Genomic DNA, 25,155 nt, shown 5'->3' with positions numbered 1-25,155 from the left:
CTAACTAAGCTAAAAATCAACATTGAGAATAAGCTTGTTTACTGGATAAGGTAAATTAGATAACATAGCGGGACTACCTCCCTTCCTAACCAAAGCCAGACCTTGACTATGATTTACAGACTCAATGGCAGGTGAGAAAGCTAAGACCTTATACCAACAATACTAGGTACCAAACATGTGTCATTTCCTGCCCACAGATTACCACAGTCTTGTAGAAGGACACACTCTAGTGCAGTAAGACATTGTGCAAATGTGCAAAACTTGCAAATGTACAAAAAAGTGCAAAATGCAGTAGCATCCATTATACCTGAGAAATAGGAGAGAGGTCTCCAAAAACTTCTGGAGTATATGAACAACATAACTTATCCAGTTGTGTTTGAAACCGAGCATATGAGACAGTAGATTTAAAGAGGGACTCTGCGGCTGATTAGCAACCTAAGCATGAGGTGGTCACTATCCAGCCCAATTCAAGGCCCTAAGTAGGAAGACTAAGAACAGGGGAGAAAAAGGGTTGGTGCCCAATACTGTCTTAGCACTGAAAATGACAAACTTGTCACAGTGATACTCACTCCACAAGTCCCAACCTAAAGCCACTTATACAAAGCCACCTCCAACCTCCTATCCCTTCATCCACTCAGGTGCTCTTCTGAAGTCCCACAGGCTTTACTTGTGCCTCTCTTATACCTCTTATTATCATCTGCCTTGTGTCTGCGTTATTGCTGTTACTAAGTTACACACTCCTTGAGGGCAGAAACCCATATTTATATCTCCCTCTGTACTTTATACATAGTAAGTGCTCAATAAATCCATATGTATTTTGCATTTAATTAAATGAGGATTAACTTAAGAATTACAAAACTGAGGCAGCCCTGGAAGCAGGGGTGCCTTAAGAGGAAAGGGAACAGTTGTACAATCTATTTTATTTATTCTCACTATATCCCTTGCCTTGGTAGTGCCACTCCCATCCATCACAGTCCAGTCCAGTCAGTGTCTAGGCTCAAAGAGATCTTGAGGGGTACAAAATCTTTTTATTTCATTTTCTGTTCTTCAAAAACTTCATCATGCAAGTACCTTCCCCAATACTGTTACCTCCTTTTCTCTCTTTCTAGCCAGACTAAAGCATTATGCTTCCTATTCCAAAGATAAATGAGGCCACTGTGGGAACGCAAGCTGGTACAGCTACTCTGGAAAAGAGTATGGAGGTTCCTCAAAAAGTTGAAAATAGAGCTACCATACGACCCAGCAATTGCACTACTTTTATTTACTCCAAAAATACAAATGTTGTGATCCAAAGGGGCACCTGCACCTCATTGTTTATAGCAGCAATGTATACAATAGCCAAACTATGGAAAGAGTCTAGATGTCCACCGACAGATGAATGGATAAAGAAGATGTGGTATATATATATATATACATATATATATATATATATATATATATATATACACACACACACACACACACAGGAATATTATGTAGCCATCAAAAAATGAAATCTTGTCATTTGCAATGACATGGATGCTAGAGGGTATTATGCTAAGTGAAATAAGTCACTCAGAGAAAGACAATTATCATATGATCTCACTGGTATGTGGAATTTGAGAAACAAGGCAGAGGATCATAGGGGAAGAAAGGAAGAAATGAAACAAGATGAAACCAGAGAGGGAGATAAATCATAAGAGACTCAATCTCAGGAAACAAACTTGGGGTTGCTGGAGTGGAAGAGGTGGGAGGGATAGGTGGCTGGGTGATGGACTTTGGGGAGAGTATGTTACTGTGAGCACTATGAATTGTGTAAGACTGATGAGTCACAGACCTGTACCCCTGAAACAAATAATACATTATCTGTTAATAAAAAATAGATAAGTAAATAAATAAATAAATAACAAATGAAGCTACCAGCTAGGAATTCCCTTATCCTCCTATTCTTATTTCTTGACATACAAATAGCCAAAGCATTACAACAAAGCTTTCCCATGAAAAGGCACCATCCAGATTTCCTGATGTGCAGGTGTAAATGTTGATGACTCTAGCTGCTGACCCTCGGGGTCTCCTGCTGCATTTGTTTTGAGGCCAGGCTTTCCCTCATGATACCCCCAGCATGAATGAACATGGAAGGGATACTGACAGGCCCAGCCCCTGAGACATGGGACTTTTTCAGTTGTAGACCTTGGCATTCCATGGGCCTAGCCAGAACTTCCTTGGGACGGAGTTATACCTGAGACGCTTCCCGCCTAACCTCCTGGTGTCCCTTTCCTTCATAGTTGTAGACCTCCATGGTTAGAAGGATCTCCCCAATTTCTCTTGCTCCCTCTTCTTGATCTTTCCCCAATAAATGTCTTACACACCTAAACACATCTTGGTGTCTTCCCAGAGAACCGTAACTAAGATACTTCTATCACGAATGAAGTTTTCTCTCTCACCTGTATGATTATCCCAGGACCTAGCTCATTCAGACCTATTGGGTACCTTTTATTTTCCCTCACTGTAGTGCTTTCCCTGAAGCCTGCATGTGAGCTCAAAAAGCCCCCATTAAAAAAATAAAAAGGATCACCTTCTAGCGAATGACATCTCTTTCCATGTCTTCTCATCCAGCCCTTTCCATTGCTCCTTTATTCTTTAATCAACTAAAATGTGCTCAGATAGTGAAACTGCTATTCCTTAAATCACCAATGACTTTCTAATTCCCAGAACCAATAGACAGTTTTTAGGCTTGAAATTAATATATTTCTGTGTTGCATGTGTCACCATTGACCATGCTTCCCTCGCCATGAATACTTTCTCCTCCCATGGTCCCCAGGTCATCAAGCTTAGTCTTCTTTCTACTCCCCAGTGGCAGCCTCTCAGCCTCCTTCACTGACTCCTCGAGCTGTTCACCTCCAAAGTCCCCACACCACAGCTTTTGCACTTGTTCTTCTGCTCAGTGCATTTTTCCTCAGAGAATCTCAGTTACTTCGATGATTTTAACAACATATATGCTGAGGTTTACCAAAAGACGTGTCTGTATGGCGGGTTGGACATACCTAGACCTAGATGACTGTGAAATAGACGTCAGATAATTGCCTCTGATTTGACATGTCCACATCACAACCTATCCCTTTACCTTTCTCTTCAGGAGCTCATATCCTTAGTTTCTTATCTTGGTTGTCAGAAGCATAAAGACAAAACCTGCCCATCACCCTTATTTCTTCTCTCCAGGTGGAAACTTCATGGATGGTGGTTTCAACCATAAAACACAGAGCTTAGGTCTCTACAGCTTAATTTTGCATGATAGCTTGGAGTGTCTCTGATAGACAAGAAAACCAGAAAGAAGAGGACAAAAGGCAAACAGAAAAATAAAGTAGGGCATAATAAGATTTAAAAATAAAAAGAACGGTTTAGTTATCTGCCTTTAGACATAAATGGAAATAGTGTTCTTATCCCCAATATACAGATGCATAGTTTCAACCCAGATTGATTAACTCAAGGCCAGTTAGCAAGTCTGCTGCAAAAGGGAAACCAAGACCCAGGATTCTGGTTTATTAGTGCAGAGCACCTCATGCTACATGACGATGACTCAATGGTGGCAAAGTAAATATAAGGGAGGCCAGGTGTTTTAGCAAGCGCTGTCCCACCATAATGGGACACAGAGACATCTTTCAGAGAAAGCCCCCTCCCCTCACTCCATGCATCTCTGACCATTGGGCTTAATCTCAAATACCATCTGTGCAGACAGTGCAACATCTATAAAGAGAGCAGAAGGCAACTTACTCTCCTCTGCTTGTCACCTGAAAGGAATAAATCCTTCCTGGATGACAGCCCACCCTGCTACCACCAAGTCTGAGAAGCCATCTGGGGCAGTCATTCTCCTAAAATCCATGAACATCAGTGGACATCACTTCATCAGAGCAATATCACTGGTTGCAAGGAAATTCTTGTGCTGGGAGGGAGCTCTGGGTACCCTAAACCTGACACCACATATCTCAGAGAATTATATTCTATCTGGCCAAACATGATAATGATTTCACTGAGGTATTGGAGAGCATGCTGAAGTTATTACAAACTCAGTTTTTATAAGTCTGTCAGATCACATTGTAGAGTGGGCTCTTAGCAGAATCTAGAATTAGGACTTTTTAAAGAATAACATTTTGGTCAGCCATAAAGAAAAACAGACTAAGTTTACTGATCCTTAGCAAAAGAACTTTCCAAACTTTTCTTTTCTTTTTTAAGATTTCATTTTGAGAGAGAATGAGAGAATAAGGGAGTATAAGCAGGGTCCTCAATCCCAGGACCCAGGAATCATGTCCTGAGCCAAAGGCCAATGCTTAACTGACTGAGCCACTGAGGTGTCTTCTAACCTATTCTTTACACAGTAGATAATATCATGTTCTGACTTTCTACAACATCAAAGGCCCTGTGACCATTTCATCTGACTTAATAAACACCATAATCCTAGTGGGTACTACATTTTTGCATTTGAGGAAAATGAAGATCATGTAGATTAAATTAGTTGCCAAACCCACAGAGAGCTTAATATACCAGGAAGAGGCAAGGCTGGAATTACAATCCAGGTATTACTAATCTCAAAGTTCTGCTCTTTCACCATGTTCCAAAATAGGCTGTGAAAGGTGTCTGGCTGGCTTTTTCAGTAAAGCATATGACTCTTGATTTCAGGGTCATTCACTGAAGCCCCACATTGGGTGTGGAGCCTACTTTAAAAAAAAAAAATTATGAATTCTAACACTTTGAGGAGGGCCAACCTTGAATGAAAGAAAATTATCTTAGAAAGTGGTCACTCCCTCTTAATTGAAGAATACTATACCTTACAATGCAGTGGGAGCCCACATACCACAAATAGTGACTCTGTGGGCATGGGTAGAGTTTTTGGCTCCTTGTAGGCAGCCATAGAGCTTCTGTTCCTTCTGGTGTTCTGAGGAAGTGCAGAAAGACCAAGACCAGGGCCCACAGAGGCTCACCTGAAGCTGCCCTGCCTGCCTCTTTTCCCTCGTTCCCTGTGGCTATCTTCTGACTTTCTAAGCTGAAATCTTCTAGGTTCCAGCTCTCCTTTCTTTCCTCCGACATATCAAATTTAGGGCTTTCCAATTTCTCTTCCCTCCACCTTCCCCCGGATCTTACAAGGCTGACCACTTCTGTTCATTTGTGTTTGAGCTAAAGTGACACCTTCTCGGGGATGCCTTCTCTAGCTCCTGGCTATCCAAATAATTACCTTCCTTCCCATGCCTCCTCTCCATTATGCTCTGTTTGCCTCACAGCACTTTTACTATCTGACTGTGCTACAGTCAGATAACCACTGGCTGTGCTACAAAATCGCATCCTACCCTACTTGGAAATAAGGTTTTTGCAGACGTAATCACATTACATTGAAGATGAAAGTGGGCCCTAAGCCAGTGACTGGTGTCTTTCTAAGAGGAAATAACACAGAGAGACACAAAAGAGAATGCCACGTGATGACAGAGGCAAAGATTGGAGTGATGCATATACAAGCCAGGGAATGCCATGGATTGTTGGCACCTACCAAAACTAGGAAGAAGTCAGGAGGATCCTCCCCTAGAGCCTTCAGAGAGAGCACAGCCTTATCAACAGCATGCTTTTAGATTTCTAGAACTTTTAGTACTGTGAGAGAGGAACTTTCTGCTGTTTTAACATACTCATTTTGTGATATGTTGTTACAGTGTCCTGAGTAAACATAACATACCACTTCTCTCTTTTAAAAAAAAATTAATCAAAATCGACATGATGGTGTCAAAATTAAAAATATGATGAAAAGAATTCAAAAGTGATCTCTGAAATTTTGTCTATTTTAAATACTGGAAATTCTATAAGCAAAAAGATTGTTTAAGGAGAGAAACTAACCATGATCTGGTCTGGCCTGTTAGACATTTGCTTGAAGAAATTAGAAGTCCTATTCCCATGCCAGAGAATAAGTGCTCAGTTTACAGCAGGTGAAGTGAACAAGCATACATACTATTACCTTTACTGACAGAAAGCCAAGAACATAGAATTAGTTGATTCATATGAATATATCCTGAGACAGCCTCTAGGAAAGCCAAAATTTACATATGCATAACATGTAACACACCTAGACAGGTAAAATACTCTTTAAACCACAGCATTAGGTAAGGAATGGTATTTATTTGGCCTATACTTTTTGGATAACACAATCCTAACTGAAATGATCAGTTGAGGTTGTGTGTGTATATATATACACAAACAAACACATTATATATATATATATATATATATCCAAATAGTACATATACATATAAGTATATGTATAAACATACATATATATGTATATACATACATACATATATATATTTTATACATATATGTATAAAATCTCACTAACAATACCTAAAGGAATTCCTTAACCCAAGAAATTCGGAAATAAAAAGAATTGAGAATAACTAAACCTACCCTATGGGAAAACAATTTTATACACGAAGAGAAAAACACTCCCTCCCCTACCCACATCTTCCCTCTGCCCCAGTAAACATGTGAGGCTTAATTACTTGGGATGGAGAAGGCTGGGTCTCAGGAAAGAACAGGCATAATGTTGAGGTTTCATGGGACACTCCAAGATATTTTGTGATACTGCAGAAGGATGAGAGAAAAGGAAACAATTTCTTGTGCATTCTAGAGGCAGAACAAGTGGCCTTACTGGGGATTTCTACTCAAGCATGGGAAGGAGAAAAAAATGAAATAGGCCACACACAATCTACTTTATGGAAGGAGCTGCTGATCCTAATGCTTCATGAGTGAAAGTACTTATTTTGTTAGGCAAAAATGGTCAATATCAGCAATTTTAGAAGGTTCAACTTCATGCATTCTGCCTGGACTTTTTAGGCAGAGGACTATCTTCTTTGCTCCTTTTGGTGAGAGGAATAACATTCACATTGAGTCTAAAGGGAAGATTTTTCCACTGTCTATAACATTATTAAATAAATTCCCTGATGCAGAGTGGGTGGGGTTTAACCTTTTACCATTCCATGACAAATTAGCAAAGCTCAATGATCCTTAATTTTATAAATGAAAATGTTTAAATCAAATCTAACTTACAATTGCACCAAAAAGAATAAAATATATAGGAATAAACTTAGCCAAGGAAGTGAAAGACCTGTACTCTGAAAACTGTAAAATACTGATGAAAGAAACTAAACTGTGAAACACTGATGAAAGAAACTGAAGATGGCACAAATAAATGGAAAGGTATTCTATGCACCTGGATTGGAATAATTAATACTGCTGAAATTTCTATACAATCAACACATTCCAAAATAATCAACACATTCAATGCAATCCAATCTCTATCAAAATACCAATAGCATTTTTCACAGAACTGGAACAAATATACTAAAATGTCCATGGAACCACAAAAGACCCTGAATAGCCAAGGTATCTTGAGAAAAAAGAACAAAGCTCAAGGTAACAGAATCCCAGATTTCAAGATATACTGTAAAGCTGTAGTAATCAAAATAGTATGGTCCTGCCACAAAAACAGACACATTGATCAATGGAAGTGAGAGCCCAGAAACGAACCCATGCTTGTTTGGTGAGTTAGATTAATTTGGTCAAAGGGAGCAAGAATATACATGAGGAAAAGACAGTCTCTTCATAAATAGTGCTGGAAAAACTGGACAGCTACATGTAAAAGAATGAAACTGGACCACTTCCTTACAACATACACAAAAATAAACTCAAGATGGATTAAGTACCTAAATAGGAGACCTGAAACCATAAAAGTCTTAGAAGAAAAGAAAGGCAGTAATTTCTTTGATATTAGCCTTGGCAACATATTTCTGGGTATGTCTCCTCAGGCAAGGGAAACAAAAGCAAAATTAAACTACTGGGACTACACCAAAATGAAAAACTTTTGTTCAGCGAATGAAACCATCATCAAAACAAAAAGGGAATCCACTAAATGGGAAAAGATATTTGCAAATGATATATCTGATAAGGGGTTAATATCCAAAGTATCTAAAAAACTCATACAACATGACACCAACAAAAGAATCCCATTTAAAATGGGCAGACCACCCAAATAGACATTTCTCTAAGATACAGAGATGACCAGGGGACATTGGAAATGACACTCAGCATCACTAATAATCACAGAAATGCAAATCAAAACTATAATGAAATTATCACCTCACAGCTGTCTGATTGGCTAGACTCTGAATGACAAAAAATAAAAGTGTTGGTAAAGATGTGGATAAAAAGGAATCTTTGTGCACTGTTGGTGTGAATATAAACTGGTAAAGCCAGTATGGAAAACAGTATGGAGATTCCACAAAAAATTAAAAATACAAATACCATATGATCTAGTAATCCCATCACCGGGTATTTATCCAAAGAAACCAAAAACACTAATTTCAAAAGATAATTGCCCCTCTGTATTTATTGTACCATTGTTTACAGTAGTCAAGACATAGAGTAAAGAGGCAACTAAGTGTCTATTGATAGATGAATGAATAAAAATATGTGGGGTGTGTGTGTATTATGTGTGTGCATGTGTGTTTATGAATATGTGTGTGTATATATATGTATATATATACACAATATGTATGTACATATATATGTATGAATAACCACTTAAATACAAATATATATACATTATAAAGGTATATAGGTTAGGTTTCTGCAAAACCTGACTCTGGCATATGTCCATAACTCAACCCTACAGAGAGGTCTCCACTGTGCTAGCAGATAAGACCCACCAAGTTCCTGGGCCCTAATACTAACCCCAGATTTGTTTCTGGCACTACTGAAGCTCTAAGCACTGGTCTGACAATGAAGGGATTTTGGACACCTGACCAACAACAAAAGACTCAGGCAGCAACACAGGAAATCTTGCCATTTGGAAGACCAAAATGGGGCTAGTGCAGGAAGAATCTGAATGAAAACCTACACCAACATACATATTCACGCCCCCTGGACACAAACCTTCAAGCCTGACCTTCACCCTAACCCTAGTCTTCAAATCAGGCCCCCATGGAGGTCTCCATATTGTCAGCAGATAGGACCCTCCAAGCTCCTGCCCTAACCTTAGAATTGGTTCTGGCAGGGCGCCTGGGTGGCTCAGTGGGTTAAGCCGCTGCCTTCAGCTCAGGTCATGATCTCAGGGTCCTGGGATCGAGTCCCGCATCAGGCTCTCTGCTCAGCAGGGAGCCTGCTTCCTCCTCTCTCTCTCTGCCTGCCTCTCTGCCTACTTGTGATCTCTCTCTGTCAAATAAATAAATAAAATCTTAAAAAAAAAAAAAAAGAATTGGTTCTGGCACTACCATGGCCCAAAACGTCTGTTTGAAAACCAAGGGACTTCAGACACTTGAACGACATCAGAAGACGCAGCCAGCAACACTGCAGGAAATGAAGCCATTTTGAAGACCAGAAAGGAGCTAGCACAGGAGAAATCTGAATGAAAAAAATAAGTCTATTTATACATTGAGGGCCTACCTGAACACAAAACCCTAAGCCTGACCCTCACCCTCAAATCAGTCCAAAGGGGAAGACTGCAGGCAGATAACACCCTCCAAGCTCCTAAGCCTTACTTCTAACCCTAGACTTGGTTCTGCCACCATCAAGGCCAAATACTTGATCTAGAAACCAAGGGATCTGGGACACTGACCAACTCCAAAAGACTCACCCAGTAACACAGAAGGAAATCATGCCACTTAGAAGACCTGAATCAGGCTAGTACAGGAGAAATCTGAAAGAAAATCTAAGCCAACTCACATATTCAGAGTCCCCTGAACACAATTCCTAAGCTGAACCATAGCATATCCCTCACCCTGCACTCAGGCCTCTGGGGAGGTCTCCAAACTTCGGGCAGATAGGACCCTTCAAGATCCAGGATTGTAGTCTTAAGCCTAGTCACGGCTCTAGCCACCCAGGCCTAAAGCCTACTTCTGAAAAACAAGGGATTTGGCACACCTGACCAACATCAGAAAATTCAACCAGCAGCATAGAAGGAAATCTTGTCATTTGGAAGATCAGAATTGGGTTATATCAGAAGTAATCTGAATGAAAACCTAAACCAATTTGCACATTTAGTGCCTCCCTGAATACAAGCCCTAAACTGAACCTCACCCTAACCCTAACCCTTGTCCTCAACTCAGCCCTGAATGGAAGTCTCACACTGGGGGCAGATAAGACCCTCCAGTCCCTGGGCCCTAACACTAACCCTAATCTTGGCTCTGGCACTACCCCACCCTAAAGGCTGTATTCAAAAAACAGCGAATTTGGGACACCTGAATAGGACTGTTTTTCAACCATAAAAAAGAATGTCATCTTGTCATTTGAGACAACATGGATGTGCCTATAGGTAATTAAGCTAAGTGAAATATGTCAGAGAAAAACAAATACCATATGATTTCACTAATATGTGGAATTTAAGAAACAAAACCAATGAACAAACTGAAAGAAGAAATAGACCCGTAAACACAGAGAACTAGGATTGTTAGAGGAAAGGGAACCGGCACAATGGGTGGAGGGAGTGGCAGATACAGGCTTTCAATTGTGGAATGAATAAGTCATGGGTAGAAAACGTACCACTTAGAGAATATAGCCAATGGTATTGTACCACCTTAAGCAAAGCATGGTGTATGGAGTTGTTGAAATACTATGTTGTACCTCTGAATCTAATGTAACAATGTAATAATTATGTTACCTTATAGTGGGTCAACTATACTTCAACAAAAAAATAAATCACTCAAACCTAGATGATATTTCTTTATATTTTTAAAATCTAACTTGCATATCACTTTGTTTTAAATATAAATTGTCTGCTTACTGTATTGATTAAAATCACCCTTTGGTTTTAAAAGCACAAGGAAATAGATTATTTTCTTTCAACTCTTTTCCAACCTAAGGCAAGCCTGAAGAAGTCTCACAGCCCACAGAGGCTGCATTCCAAAGATAGCATCTTGCCTAGGGAGAGTGGATCGTTTCAGACGTGCTGTCAACTATGCTAACCTAAGGCAGTCCCATGGGCCATAACTGCTCATGAGGGGAGAGAAAACTGGTCACCAAAGTAAGATACGGTTGGCGTAGATGTTTATATTGTTTTTGTCTTCATAGCAAAAATCCTGAAATCAGTAACTCATTTGTTTTTGAGGGAGAAAGGAGGCAACTTTTTGGACTCTGGGAGAATGTACGCAACAGCACTAGATGGAAATCAACCAAGAAATACCTACAAGAGAGTTGTTTATTTCACATAGTAGTAGTAACACACGCCCAACCCCTCACCTTGGTATCAGTCAGTGCCTGAGTCTCCACTGCTTTCCATGGCTAATCTCAACAAAAATCCCTTCCATTAGGAGAGATTTTATGCAGGCCGACCTACCTTCTCTCCCCTACTGTTCCGGAGTCAAAGATCTCACAGGATCTGCAGCAATAATGTTTCCAGAAGATCCAACACACATTCCTTTGGGGCCTCTTGTGTTTGCCATGGGTTTTTATAACCTAGACAGCAAGAGCTATGAAAAGAAAGTTTGGTGGGAGCTGACGAGATAATTTAATGGAACTTCTTCCAACAAACAGGATGTCTGTTCAAATGAAATGAAAAGAACTAAGCCCTCTGAAAACCAAATGAACCACAGTGTAAAAGGCAAGGTTAGAAGATAGCCAAAAACATTTTTAAAAAAATGCTGAGAGGATAAACATAACGCCAGCCAGTTGTGTTAATCTGTCTTCTTTCATAAGGGTATTGTCTCTACTTGTTCCAATTTAAATGTTGTTCCAGCCCCTTCCAATTCTAAAGAGCAAAGTAAAATGTAACCAGCATGCTTTATATGCCTTTCCTGGAGACTATTACATATTTATATGGGAACAGTATTCAAGATTTGTATAGAGCATGTTAATGAAATACTGGCCTTTTTTCACCCTAAAGGATAGAATATTGTAAAGACTTGATATTTATAAATAATCCTCCAAAAACAAATGTGGAAAATACAAATGAAAGCCCTAAATGCTCTTTTGATTGAAATGAGTTCGCATCCCCCCCCCTTTTTTTTTTAAGATTTTATTTATTTGAGAGACAATGAGAGAGAGCATGAGAGGGGAGAAGGTCAGAGGGAGAAGCAGACTCCCCATGGAGCTGGGAGCCCCATGTGAAACTTAATCCTGAGACTCCAGGATCATGACCTAAACCGAAGGCAGTAGCTTAACCAACTGAGCCACCCAGGCGCCCCCTCATTCCCTTTTTTAAAAAGAGTTTAGCTTTTCCAAAGGATAAATGTATTTCTTATAAATTACATTGATCTTCACCATGAGAAAGCTTCTACAAAAATTAGAAATAACCCTTGATGCCAATGGAGTTTAATAGAATAGTTACCATGTCTGTTTTCAACAGAGTTGTCTTTAAAAATTATAAGATGTTTGTCATATATTCACATTATCATATTTCTAAACCATTTCACTGTCAGTAAACTGAAAACTCTGTTGAGATAAATTTTACTTCCTAGCATTGATTAATGCTACTAGCTAAGTCACTTACAGAGTTAATGATATCAGGTTGAATTTCAACCATATGTTGCATTGCTCCAAAGCCCAAGAGTATTCAAGGTCCTTCCCATTTTCTCTAACTCTTCAGTCTAAAGCCGGGGCAGACCTACAATCATGAAAGGGGTGAATTATATTAAGAGGGAAGTGAATTTGACTTAGAATGACTAAAAAAAACCAACACAAATTCATGTCACCCATTCCACCTTTGTGATTGAAGAACACCATTTAGACTTTCTTCTGAGACTTGCTGTTTGTTTTTTGTTTATTTTAATTGCTGTTATTGATCAGGTCTGAGTCAACCCTCCTAATACTGAAAACCCTGTTGGAGTTAGTTAAAAATTTACCTCTGCACAAAGGCATGAACCAAAAGAACCTTTGGGGTTGCCTGGAATTCTTTTATATATGCAGTTGTAGAATCTTTGCTACTGGAGTGTGGGAGATGTTTAAACTGATGTTTAAACCATCTATATTCTAATAAGTGAAAATCCTGGAATACCTTTCACTTACTCAACTTCAATCACTTAGGAGATAAACAGAACCAGGCAGAACTCTGGCACCTGGCATTAAGGTCATAAAGCAGAGTCTACTTGAACAGCTTGAATGGGATTGATTTAACCTTAGAACCACATAGGAAAAACTACCTGCATTCTGTCTCTAGGTCAGGGGGCTGTATAAGAACACTTGCAGACAGATGGGGAAATCTCTGTGACTCATGGAAGGACCAGAAGGAGGTATATGAAATCAATTTGAGGAATTGAGAAAACTGCCTCATATAATACATTACTATGTGACCAGCTATAGAGGAGCCTCTGAAGCCTCCAGTTCCTGCCAGAACAGGAATCCCCTTTGAGGGTAGTGATTTGGACAAACTCATGCCAGCCTACTCTGTCATGGGCCATGATTAACATGCAAATCTGGTATATTAGTCCCAGTCAACTGAAGGATTAAGGCCTCTTTGGAAATGGGACTGAATCCTCTTCCAAGAAAATGACATATGGACAGACCCACATTCAGTCATATAATTCTAGGGGTTGGGGAGGTTCATGGATACACAATGCCACAGATTAAAAATCTCTGATGCTGGAGAAGCTGACCACCAACAAGGTGAATTATTGGGACCCAATTATAGTTGGGTAGCCCCACAGTCAGCAGCCAAAAGCTGATTCAATCACTCCGTTGTGTGAAGCGAACAAACAGAAAACACATTACTTCCCTCCCCTTTGATTATAGGTTAGAAATATGTTATGCATCATCATCATCATCATCATCTCAGCTCTGAAACCTTGAGACCAAGAGGAATTGTAAAGCTGTTGAGAAATTTCCCATCCTATCCCATGTTCTCACATAGATGGACAATAAAATCCCATCACTAAGGTGATGTGTACAGAACTTCTTGTGACCTTCAAGAGCCAAACTAATACAACTGCCAAGATATGAGCTGGGATGTCCCTTTGGGTTACTCAACTGCCTCCTGGAAAGCTGGTTTCTCTCCTCCCCTCTTCCCTGTAAGATCACAACAAAGATGGGACCACCCCACATGCCAGCCCTTATCCTAGCTACTGATTGACTTTATTGCAAACATCTGTTGTTTGTCTCTTATTGTGGGCATGGAAGTGGGAAGTTTCTGGGTACTTGAACTCTGAAATGAGTAATCTGGTAACTTGGAAAACAACTGCTCATAAAGGTTGCCTAATAAAAGGTTGTGAGGGTAGGGGATTGAATCTCAATTAGAACTTGGACAGATTCCTAGGATTTTCTAACTGTCCTTCAGTACACAGTGTTTTTGAAGAGAGCCCTAGCCAAAATGAGTCACAACAAAAGTTCCACAGGCTACAGGAAATAGAAGCACCACAGAGATTCATAAAGATCTGGTCTAAAGAGCATTCAGGACACCACCACTTCCACTCCAACAACCACACACATGTACTCATATATACCCTCACTTCTGCAGCAAAGGCTCATATCCGGATATGTAAGATTAAGATGGAACCAGGGTTAAGATTTAGATCAATGCTCAAATCAAAGGGGACTCAAAGAGTCCTTAAAGAGAAAATCTTGAAGAAAATGGATAATCACTTTTCTAGAATGAATTATTTGAAGGCAGAGGATTGGACAAGATTCTCTTGCTCATTTTTCATTTCTGGACTTGATAATCTTAAGGAAAATTTCAAGAAAGTGTTAAGGAAAGGCAAAGCAGTTTTCTCAGCTAGATTATGAAAAAGATTTTCTGTTTTTTGGTTTTTTTTTTTAAAGTTTCTCTGAAAAGTGATGTTACTGTATAGATGCACAGGTAGAAAAATGAACTACCTGGAATTATTGTTCACCCGTAACCATAAAAGCAGCAGTAACAGTAGCAAGAAACCCCCCACCTCATCACCTGAGTTCTCATCCCCTGGACTCCACATACCAACCCCCCATTCGATCCCATTTCTCTGATCTCCCAAACTGCCTCAAATTCTCCCATTGTTACCCTTTGGAATCACAGCCCTCACATCTGGCCAACTATTTCTTTCATCACATTGTTTTAATGAAAACCTGGCTCCTTCCGAGCACACTATTTTTTTCTGGGGCCCATGCAAGTGGAATGTTCTCTTTTTCACACATCTTGTACCACCAAATCTGGAGGTAGAGGATTTCCTCTTTGACCCTCACTGTCCCATCCACACATTGTACCTCCCTCATCCGCAAATGCCTTCCCTGAAGTTCTGACAACCAACTCTACCACCACATTACACCAGTTCTTTCTATAGTAGCTATGTCTTTAGGGTTACTCTCCCTCATTTGTTGAAGGTTTTTATCGCCAGGTTTACTGTTACCCTTATCTGGTATCATTTTTGGTGATTTTAATATTAAGGTAAATTATTCCTGATACCCTGGCATCTCTCTTTGGCAACCTCTTCCTCTACCCTACTTCAACTACATACTCCCGTACAGTACCTTGGCTTTATCATTACCAGTCTCTACATCTCACCATATTTCAAGCATTCTATTCTCCAACCAACTCCTTCTCTATGGTATCCCAACTACAAAAACATTGAGACCCCACAAAATTCACAGTCCTTTGAACCACCTACCTTTTCAATATACCACACTCATTCTGTGTCCTAATTTCTCTCCTCACTTAGTTTCCATTACCGGATTCCAAAATGTCGTTTTCCCTTTGTATTCTTCTCAACTCCCTCACCCTTTTCCTCTTCCCAATGTACTGCTTGACATAAGCCCAAACCTAGTTAAATCTAGGTCTTTACCTATTGCACAACTACATACGTATAGCTGAAAATGGTTAAAAAAACTCAGTCATCTTTACCAGTATCCCTTAAGATTCATGAAATCCACTGTAAATGGATCCTTTTGTGATACCTGGCTATCTTTTTTCTATCTTTTTTCTTTTCTCTAGTCCATTCACTCCCACAGCTTACTCCAAAGCCATGTACCAAACAGAACCAGGATATTAGAAGGTAATACCTTCTTTAGCCATCTGGGCATCTAGGCAGGACCTGTGGCCGCCAGAACCTCTGAGCTAGGGTGTCCCCCACCCCAATGAACTTGCCCAGGGCTCCAAATGTCCTGATTATCCAAATGTGATACCCTCCCTCCATATTATCTCAGTCTCCATCTCTTTTCCATGGCCTCCAAAGTTAGTCTCAGGCTCTCATCTTCTTTTCTATATTAATTCAGACCTTAGGTCATCTAATCTGAAAGCATCCTTAAACTTTAAAGTGCCTACAGAGCACCTGGGGATCATGATGAAGTGCCAACTGTTCTATAGTCCTGGGACAGGGTCTGAGAATCTGCATTTCTAACAGGCTCTTAGATGATGTTAGTGCTACAAGTAGCAACAATCTAGTTCACTCTCAAGGTGTGAAACACAACTGATATGGTAGAGATTTCTATTTCTGTCTCTACTCTGGACCACTCTCCTGAACTTCAGACGCATATATTCGACTGCTCATTTGACATTCCACTGGAATGTCTCAAACTTAACATCTTTAAAATATGTCCTTGGCCTGTCCCATCCCTCAACCAGCTTCTCCTTCAGATTTCTTTTTTTTTTTTTTAAGATTTTATTTATTTATTTGACAGAGATCACAAGTAGGCAGAGAGGCAGGCAGAGAGAGAGAGAGAGAGAGGAGGAAGCAGGCTCCCTGCTGAGCAGAGAGCTCGATGTGGGACTCGATCCCAGGACCCTGAGATCATGACCCAAGCCGAAGGCAGCGGCTTAACCTACTGAGCCACCCAGGCGCCCCTCCTTCAGATTTCTTAATCTCAGTAAATACCAATTTCATCCTTAAAGCTTCTCAGACCAAAAACCTTAGCACCATCCTTGAGTCTTCTCATCCTGTATCTAGTTTATCATCCAAATTTGTTGCTTCTGTCTCAAGATACACATGTGCAAAATCCAACCGCCTCTCAGCTACACCACAGTTTCCACCTTGGTCTGAGTGGCTGGTCTCTCACTAAGATTATTGCAAGATATTCCTAACTGGTCTCTGCATTTACCCTCTATGTCTTTCAGCCTAGTCTCAACATAGTTGCAGAGTGACCCTGTAAAATATAACTCCAATCACCTTATTTCTCACTCAAAACATTCCAATTTTTTCCCTTATCACTTGGAGCAAAAACCAGTGTTCCTGTAGAAGCCCATATCATCTGCCCCCAACCCTCCACCTTTCTTCATTCTTGATTCTATTTTCCCTTATAATCTGGACACAGTGCCTCTCACAGTGCCTGTACCTCCAAAGTATGGACGGTGATTTTTCCTTGGTTTTGTTCTTCCATCTGTAGCAGATACTTTTCTCCACCATACCAACATAGATTACTTCTTCACTTCTTTCAGGTCTCTGCTTAACTGTCATCTTACTGGGCCCCCTAGGTGGCTCAGTCATTAAGTGCTGACTTTGGCTCAGGTCATGATTCCAGGATCCTGGAATCCAGCCCTTCACTGGTCTCCCTACTCTGCGGGGAACCTGCTTCTCCCTCTGCCACACTCCCTGCTTGTGCACATGCTCTGTCAAATAAATAAATAATCTTTAAAATATTGCCACTTTACTAATGAGGGCTTTTCTGACTATGGAATATAAAATTATCCCTCTAAATTTCTTATTTTTCTCCTTACCATCTGCTATATTACAAAGTTTAACCACGTATTTTCTGTGTCTGCTCACTGGAATATAAATTCCACAAGACTGAAAACTGCCTTTTTGTTTGCTGCTGTATCGCTAGCACCTAGAACACATGAAATAGCCTTCAATCTGTTGAGTATCTGATTAAGAATTTTTACTGGATGTCACCACCAAATTTTTTAATAAATGCCTCTGACGTACCCTCAGGTGGGGTACATGTGTGGTTCAGTCAGTTAAGCATCTGACTCTTGATTTTGGCTCAGGTCATGATCTCAGGGTCATGAGATCAAGCCCCACATTGGGCTCCATGCTGGACATGGAGCCTGCTTAAGAAGGAATCTACCTCTGCCCTTCCCACCCAGGCCTTTCTCTTAGGAAAAAAAAAAAAAAAGAAAGAAAGAAGGAAAAGAGAGAAAAAAATTTTTTTCAATTTATTTATTTTCAGAAAGACAGTATTCATTATTTTTTCACCACACCCAGTGCTCCATGCAATCCGTGCCCTCTATAATACCCACCACCTGGTACCCCAACCTCCCTCCCCCCCGCCACTTCAAACCTCTCAGATTGTTTTTCAGAGTCCATAGTCTCTCGTGGTTCACCTCCCCTTCCAATTTCCCCCAACTCCCTTCTCCTAACACCACTTGTCCTCCATGCTATTTGTTATGCTCCACAAATAAGTGAAACCATATGATAATTGACTCTCTCTGCTTGACTTATTTCACTCAGCATAATCTCTTCCAGTCCCGTCCATGTTGCTACAAAAGTTGGGTATTCATCCTTTCTGATGGAGGCATAATACTCCATAGTGTATATGGACCACATCTTCCTTATCCATTCATCCGTTGAAGGACATCTTGGTTCTTTCCATAGTTTGGCGACCGTGGCCATTGCTGCTATAAACATTGGGGTACAGATGGCCCTTCTTTTCACGGCATCTGTATCTTTGGGGTAAATACCCAGGAGTGCAATTGCAGGGTCATAGGGAAGCTCTATTTTTAATTTCTTGAGGAATCTCCACACTGTTCTCCAAAGAGGCTGCACCAACTTGCATTCCCACCAACAGTGTAAGAGGGTTCCCCTTTCTCCACATCCTCTCCAACTCATGTTGTTTCCTGTTTTGTTAATTTTGGCCATTCTAACTGGTATAAGGTGATATCTCAATGTGGTTTTAATTTGAATCTCCCTGAGCGCTAATGATGATGAACATTTTTCATGTGTCTGATAGCCATTTGTATGTCTTGATTGGAGAAGTGTCTGTTCATATCTTCTGCCCATTTTTTGATATGTTTGCCTGTTTCGTGTGTGTTGAGTTTGAGGAGTTCATTATAGATCCTGGATATCAACCTTTTGTCTGTACTGTCATTTGCAAATATCTTCTCCCATTCCGTGGGTTGCCTCTTTGTTTTCTTGACTGTTTGCTGTGCAGGAGCTTTTGATTTTGATGAAGTCCCAAAAGTTTATTTTCGCTTTTGTTTCCTTTGCCTTTGGAGACGTACCTTGAAAGAAGTTGCTGTGGCTGATATCGAAGAGATTACTGCCTATGTTCTCCTCTAGGATTCTGATGGATTCCTGTTTCACGTTGAGGTCTTTTATCCATTTTGAGTTTATCTTTGTGTATGGTGTAAGAGAATGGTCGAGCTTCATTCTTCTACATATAGCTGTCCAGTTTTCCTAGCACCATTTATTGAAGAGACTGTCTTTTTTCCACTGTATATTTTTTCCTGTTTTGTCGAAGATTAATTGACCATAGAGTTGAGGGTCCATATCTGGGCTCTCTACTCTGTTCCACTGGTCTATGTGTCTGTTTTTATGCCGGTACCATGCTGTCTTGGTGATCACAGCTTTGTAATAAAGCTTGAAATCAGGTAACGTGATGCTGCCAGCTTTATTTTTGTTTTTCAACATTTCCTTAGCAATTCGGGGTCTCTTCTGATTCCATACAATTTTTAGGATTATTTGCTCCAGCTCTTTGAAGAATGCCGGTGGAATTTTGATCGGAATGGCATTAAAAGTATGGATTGCTCTAGGCAGTACAGACATTTTAACAATGTTTATTCTTCCGATCCAAGAGCATGGAATGGTCTTCCATCTTTTTGTGTCTTCTTCAATTTCTTTCGTGAGTGTTCTGTAGTTCCTCGAGTACAGATCCTTTACCTCTTTGGTTAGGTTTATTCCCAGGTATCTTATGGTTCTTGGTGCTATAGTAAATGGAATCGATTCTCTAATTTCCCTTTCTGTATTTTCACTGTTAGTGTATAAGAAAGCCACTGATTTCTGGACATTGACTTTAGGTATCCTGCCTTGTTGCTGAATTGCTGTATGAGTTCTAGTAGTTTGGGGGTGGAGTCTTTTGGGTTTTCCATATAAAGAATCATGTCATCTGTGAAGAGAGAGAGTTTGACTTCTTCATTACCAATTTGGATACCTTTTATTTCTCTTTGTTGTCTGATTGCTGTTGCTAGGACTTCTAATACTATGTTGAACAAGAGTGGTGAAAGTGAGCATCCTTGTCTTATTCCTGATCTCAACAGGAAGGCTGCAAGCTTTTTCCCATTGAGGATGATATTTGCTGTGGGTCTTTCATAGATAGATTTTATGAGGTTCAGGAATGTTCCCTCTATCCCTATACTTTGAAGCGTTTTAATCAGGAACGGATGCTGGATTTTGTCAAATGCTTTTTCTGCATCAATTGAGAGAACCATGTGGCATATAAAAAAAAAAAAAAAAAAAAAAAAGGTACCAGGGCACCTGGGTGGCTCAGTGGGTTAAGCCGCTGCCTTCGGCTCAGGTCATGATCTCAGGGTCCTGGGATCGAGTCCCGCATCGGGCTGTCTGCTCAGCAGGGAGCCTGCTTCCTCCTCTCTCTCTCTCTGCCTGCCTCTCTGCCTATTTGTGATCTCTCTCTGTCAAATAAATAATAAAATCTTTAAAAAAAAAAAAAGGTACCAAGTACCAGTCTACTGTACTTATCCCTGGTTGACAAGCCTCAGTCTCTCTGGTCAAACTGCTGCTGGGGTCCACTGGTTTCCTGAGCATCAGGACTCCATAAACCCACTTTGAAAGCCCACTCTACATGGTCAAAGATTCTTAGCTGGATGCACATTAGAATTACCTGGAGAGCATTTTAAACATCAATAACCTAACCTTATGCTCCTAAGATTTACCTTTAATTGGTTTGACCTGGCGCCCTGTCTCCTGTCTTCTCAAGTTCTGGAGGTTTTCACAAGGACTGCTCTAATGATTATCTCAATCTTAGCTCAGTCTGCATAACAAAATACCACTGACTGGGGGGCCTAAACAACAGAATTATTTCTCACATTTCTGGAGGTTGGAAGTCTGAGGTCAAGGTGCGGGCAAATCTGGTGTCTGGCGAGAGAGAGCTGGCTTCCTGCTTCCCACCAACCTTCATCTTGGTGCATCCTCGAGGAAAAAGGGCCAGAGAGCATTCTGGGATCTCTCATAAGGGCATGAATTTCATTGTGAAGGCTCCACCTTCATCACCTAATTTCCTCTTAAAGGCTCCACCTCCTGATAGCATTGGCTTGGTATTAGGGCTTTAACATATGAATTTGGGGTGGGAAAACAAATGTTCAGTCCACAGGAAGCACTTTGACTTCAAAAGGGTAGTCTAGATCAATGGCTTTTTAAAACTTGAATGTGAATAATAATCACCTGCAGGGTTTGTTGAAACAGTTTCCTGGGCAAATCCCAGTGACTCTAATTCAATAGGTTGGGGGAGGGTTTCTATGAGTTTCTAAGCTCATAGGGAATGTTAAGATGCTACAGGCCCCAGAATCACTCTCTCAGAACCACTAGTCTAGTTCTTTCAGGTTGATTAATATTTCTGTGGAGTAACTTCAGTATCTTCCCAGGGACTGAGTTTAGGAATTCTTAGAGGGACAGCATTTCCTGCACCTGCTCCTAGAGATCCCACAGCTGAGGCTCTTTCACTCACCCTTTCCTCAAAATAAGTCTCCTCCCAAGTAGTGAGGACACAGCTAATTTTCCTTTTTTAGAAAGCTTGACTCTGAATTATGTTGATTTAGTATTTATATGAATATTTATTTATACATTCATTTATTTATTTATCTTTTAAAGATTTTATTTATTTATTTGACAGAGAGAGATCACAAGTAGGCAGAGAGGCAGGCAGAGAGAGAGAGAGGAGGAAGCAGGCTCCCTGCTGAGCAGAGAGCCCCACGCGGGACTCGATCCCAGGACCCCGAGACCATGACCTGAGCTGAAGGCAGCGGCTTAACCCACTGAGCCACCCAGGTGCCCCTATATGAATATTTATTAAACTCCTATGATTCACAAGGCACCAGGCTGGGCACTGGAGAATACAAGTGTGTTGCCATAGCAAGATTAACCACCTGTTCCAATGTGTTTTTCTGAATTCCTTCCAAAAACTGGCATTTAGTCTATGGGATTATTCCAGAGTTCTCCAGGTGGGAATGCAGATTAGGCTTCTGTGGGAAACTGGGTGTGCCCTCACAACCCTAGCAGCTACTAGCAGTTTGTCCAAGAACTCTACCTTTAAGAAACAAAAATCAGGTACTATCTTCCCTAAACCCACCCTAAAGGATAACAGATGGAAACACTGTTGATAAGCAATTATTTTACAGCCAGTGGTAAGGATTTCCCATGTCCTTTCCTTGCCGAATAAATGTTATAGGCCAACCTTCCCCAAAACACAGGTCAAGTAGAACATGGAAAAAGGGTTGCATGCTCAAATATACTAGGAAACATTGCATATGATATTATACTCTTATAAAAGTCAAAAATGAACCTCTGCATATTATAGGCTCTGAGGTTACTATAACTGGTAACCTAAAACATCCCACTAAACAGACTGAGAAACTACTGATACAGGTTAATTCAAACCCTTTGTTTTTACAACTTTATAGACTTTGGAATATGTTAAAAAGAAGCACTCAGACATTAGCAAAGACTATTAAAAATAGATGACAGAGCCATAATGCCGAATCTTGGTAATGCTTGAAAACATGAGCTTGATCCTGCTGTGAGCCTTCTGTTTTTCTGAGATTTTCTGTAGTTTAAGACTGTGGGAGGGTAGAAAAGGGCAAATAGGCTCTCTAAAGATGAAAGCATAACTAGGAAATGATTCTCTGACTCTCCGTGTGGCAAACTCAGACGACTTTCCTCTGATTAGAAATGAGTCTAAATTTTCCAGTGGCTCAAAATTCAGGAGTGAGATGTGATTTCTGGAAAGACCTGCAACCTCTCTGAGCCTCAGAATGAAAGAACCTCCTTAGATTATGTAAGAAACAAAATGAGAATTTTTTTTCACCCCAATTTATTTATTTTCAGAAAAACGAGAATTATATATAAAATGCAACAGGCACATAGTTGGTTTTGTGTGTGTGTGTGTGTTTGTTTGTTTGTTTGTTTAAAGAGCTGGTTCAAGGGGTTACCCAGGAGGTGAAAGATCAGAAAAAATTGAAAACCACAGGAATTAGTATTAAGCTGGAGGACAACTTCCCAAACATCAAAATGAGGAGCTCTGTAGACATGCTCCCCAGTGAAAAAAGAAACCATTACTGGTAGAAATTCACAAAAAACTATTTAAACTCTCTGGAAATTGTCCTAATGGCACATAGCAAATGAAGAAGCACTTATGCAAGAAAATATGTAACTGTTAGCAGAAGTCTTTTGCACTTTAGCCACAATTTATTCCCTCTTGCCTCCCCTAACTGCGACAGAAGCTCTACTCTACCTGCCATGGCCAAGACAGCTGCGGGCTTCCCTCTCCCCAAAGGTTATAGTCGGACCATAGTGTCTCCCTAGGGATGCAGGTCAACAACAGTTCTCATTACTCTATCCCACAGCTCTGTGTTGCAAAGGCTAACTCCAGATGAGTGCAACGGGGAGGTCATGGGCTTCCTTCCTCCACCAAGTCCCCTTTGTAGGATAGAGGATCATCTCAGATATGGCAGGCCAAAAATACTACCATCACTCCAGCTCATTAATAACTGAAAGTTCTATACCAGGAGATACAAGCTTGGAAGACCAGAATCTACCACCCCCTACCCAAAACTTTGCTATAAAGAGAAACAGAAATTATATTTGCCTCCAGCTCTGAAGCAGAAAATCTGACTCCCAGATTTTGTCTAGGTGGAAAGCCATACCATGAGGACCGAGAACTCTCGCCCCCAAAACTGACTTTATTTGGGAGTAAGGGAAGCTCAAGCCTGAAAACACTCTCGGAAACAATGGAGATTAGGTGGTAAGTAATTGAGAGTTGGCTGGTAACAACATCAGAAGAACAAGCACAACAAGCTAAACCACTGGGTCAGTTAATTTATCAGAGAGCATCGGGGGGAAGAGCTAAAAAATAATAATAATAAATCTAACTATGTCTCCAGTTGTAGTTTAATCACATAGAGGGATTCTGCCAAGTGATTTTAAATCATAGTAATATTCCTGCATCTCTCTGGTGGAATATACCCTAAAGATGAAAACAACTTGAGGGAAAATAAGAAAAAGGAAACTAAATATTCTTCAGTAATCACATTGTTGATGTTGTGTTGTACTGTTATTTTGAAACTGGAATGGGATTTGACAAGTGGAAAATTATATAGTATCCTAATTCTTATCATTGTGGGTGTTGTTGAGACCCAAGACTCTTGGCATGGAAGAAAGAAAATACATATAGATGATAGAAGAGGGTAAGCAAAAACCCTGAAGTACAGAATTTGAATTGGAAGTAATAGCATAAACTTATGATGTATTTTCAGGATAGTAAATATAAAAATAGGTAAAGATATAAAAATAAAAATAGAAATATATGGAGATATATTTCTTGGCTCACTTCAAGTCTGTTATATTTTTTGTTTATTTCTTAGGTCAATCCATTGGAAAGACTAATTCAAGGACCAATCCAATTTAGCAACTCTAGTGACCAAATTTTGGTCTTCAAACACCCTTTCCCACTGAAAGGAACAACAGCTCCTTGAAGGAATGATTAATTCCATGTTTGCAAGTAAGCTGAGTCAGCTTAGAATATCTTCATATGCCAAAATGCAAGGAGACTATCAAAACCTATTAGGGTATATCAAAAAAGATTTAGAAGCCAAGAAAAGCTTCTGGATCTAACTTCCAATTTATAGGAAGGAGGATAGTAACTTGTTAAACAAGACTATGGAGATAAAAATAGCAAACCCCAGACTGGAAAACTGCAAAGGATAAACAATCCCGTTTTTCAACCAGTAAGTTGCATGGGGGAAAAAAAAGAGAGAGAGAGAGAAGAAAATGTAGGGACACTCTATAAAGGGCTTAAGAGATATATGAATCAATCACAACAGGTAAACCTTAACTGGATCTTGATTCAAACAAACTATAGGCAGTCTATGTTTTGTACTGTTGGTTCAAATTTCAGTTACCACAGTATTATCAACAGTGAATTACCACATAAAGTGTAAACGTCACTACTAGCTTTTCAGTCCACAAATCACTACCTAAATAACAGATCTGCACCATGCTCAGTGACCAATCATATCATTTTTTTTCA

This window comes from Neovison vison, chromosome 4, assembly GCF_020171115.1.
Source record: "Neovison vison isolate M4711 chromosome 4, ASM_NN_V1, whole genome shotgun sequence".
In the NCBI taxonomy this organism is placed as follows: domain Eukaryota; kingdom Metazoa; phylum Chordata; class Mammalia; order Carnivora; family Mustelidae; genus Neogale; species Neogale vison.
The sequence above is the reverse complement of the archived record's forward strand: the minus strand, read 5'-3'. Positions refer to the sequence as shown.